We start from the raw sequence: 2,339 nt of genomic DNA on the forward strand, positions 1-2,339 counted from the left end.
AATATTTGAAAACACAAATATATTTCTAAAAATCCCAAACAGTTTTTGAAAGCACAAACATTTTTTGAAATTTTGGACATTTTCTAAAAAGGCGCTTTTGCAAAAACAACATAAAAATCAAAGGAAAAATACTAGAAAAGGTCATGAAGAAAACAAAGTAGGAAAAAGTGATAAATTGGACAAAAACTTTATATAAGGTTCCCAAAACCGGACAAAACTCTCTAGAACATTCTGAAAACCGAGATCATGTGTCGTCTACCATGGGCAGGTTGAGCTGGCTGGAACTATTCAAAGCCCCAACAATTTAACGTAAAATACGTAAAATAGGGATTGCACAAACCCTATTTAGCGCCTTAAGCATCGGTTAGAGCGTCTACAACTGGACTAGACAAATTCAGCCCCTCAAACATCCACGGACGTATCCGTTTTGAGGCCCTATTTATCCATGCATCCAGTCATGGCCCTCCACTTTTCTCTTTTATATGTCCAACCACATGCATGTGATTGGTGAAAATGAAGAGAGGGAAAGAAATAAAAAAATCAAGAAAAAGAAAAGGTGGTCTACGGTGGCCAAATCCTGTGTGGCAATTGACCACACACGACCGGGCATGGTCCTCATATTGCCCCCATAGGGGGGGGGGTGTTTCTTCTCTCTTCTCTTCGGTCATTGACCGGAGCGTCGACCAGTCAATTTGAAGAGCTTCACTGTAGATACTCTTATAGTTCTTCTCGTAACCTGCGCACACACCATCCACCTTGGGCTCGACCCATTTTATTTTCTTTCCTTTTAGACCGCAAATTTGCCTCATTCCGCAATGCACACATCATACGTGAATTGGGCAGCCCGTGTAAGCGGTCGTTGTTTGTTTTTTCCAAAACTTTCCCAACCGTTTTTGTGAAGCTTCTAGCCTTTTTTCTATTCATTTTTTCTTTTTTTTGTTTAACGAAGTTTTTTAAAAACGTGTGGACTTTTTCAAATGCATGACTCTTTTTTGAATCCAACTTTATTCAAATTCATGGAAATTTTCAAATCACGCTAAGCTTTTTTTGAACTGGTGATCTTTTTTGAATTCGCAAACTATTTCCAAATTCATGAATTTTTTTAAACCCATGATTTTTTTTCTTCAATTTGTGAACATTTTTTTAATTCTTGATTTTCTTTTTTGAAATTTTTGCTTTTCTCAAAAAATTCAACGGTCACCGGTGGACCGGTCAACTACGAACCGAGTGACCAGGAACCAGGAGAACCAACGTGTCGTGAGCGATCGGCTCGCCTCGTTGTTGCTCCAGCCCATGTAGCGGGGCGCGTGAGCGATGGTCTCTTTGCTTGGCACAGAAGGTGGACCCTATCTGTCGCTCTTTGCGGCAGAATGTCGACCACACGCACAGGGGATTTATCAACAGGGCCGACTCATGAAGCTAACTGTTAGGGATCGTAGCAGAAATTTAAAATTTTGTACGCATCACCAAAATCAATCTATGGAGTAATCTAGCAACGAGGGGAAGGAGAGTGCATCTACATACCCTTGTAGATCGCTAAGCGGAAGCGTTCAAGTGAACGGGGTTGATGGAGTCGTACTCATCGTGATCCAAATCACCGATGATCCTAGCGCCGAACGGACGGCACCTCCGCGTTCAACACATGTACGGAACGGAGACGTCTCCCACGCCTTGATCCAGCAAGGAGGAGGGAGAGGTTGAGGAAGAGAGTCCAACAGCAGCACGACGGCGTGGTGGTGATGGAGTGGCAGTTCTCCGGCAGGGCTTCGCCAAGCTCACGCGGAGGAGGAGAGGTATTGGAGGGGAGGGGCTGCGCCAGGTTCAAGGGTGTGGCCGCCCTCCCACCCCTCCACTATTATAGGTGGGGAGAGAGGGGGCCGGCCCCCCTTAGATCCCATCTAGGGTTGGGGGCGGCGGCCAAGGGGGGGAGGAGTGCTTCCCAAGTCAAGTGGAGGCCCTCCCCCTTAGGGTTTCCCCTCTCCCATGCGCATGGGCCTTGGGGGTGCTGGTGCCCTTGGCCCATTAAGGTTAGGGCGCCCCCCTACAGTCCATGCTGCTGTATTGGATGTGGTGGAACATTTTCCGGACCTCCGGAATTCTCCGGAACCTTCCAGAAGCTTCCCCATACAATACCGAAAAAAATCGAACTTTTCCCGGAACCCGAACAACAACTTTCCGTATATAAATCTTTACCTCCGGACCATTCCGGAACTCCTCGTGACGTCCGGGATCTCATCCAGGACTCCGAACAACATTCGAAAATCACATACAAGTCTTCCTAATAACCCTAGCATCATCGAACCTTAAGTGTGTAGACCCTACGGGTTCGGGAACCATGC

The sequence above is a fragment of the Triticum dicoccoides genome, chromosome 2A (genome assembly GCF_002162155.2).
Source record: "Triticum dicoccoides isolate Atlit2015 ecotype Zavitan chromosome 2A, WEW_v2.0, whole genome shotgun sequence".
Lineage (NCBI taxonomy): Eukaryota > Viridiplantae > Streptophyta > Magnoliopsida > Poales > Poaceae > Triticum > Triticum dicoccoides.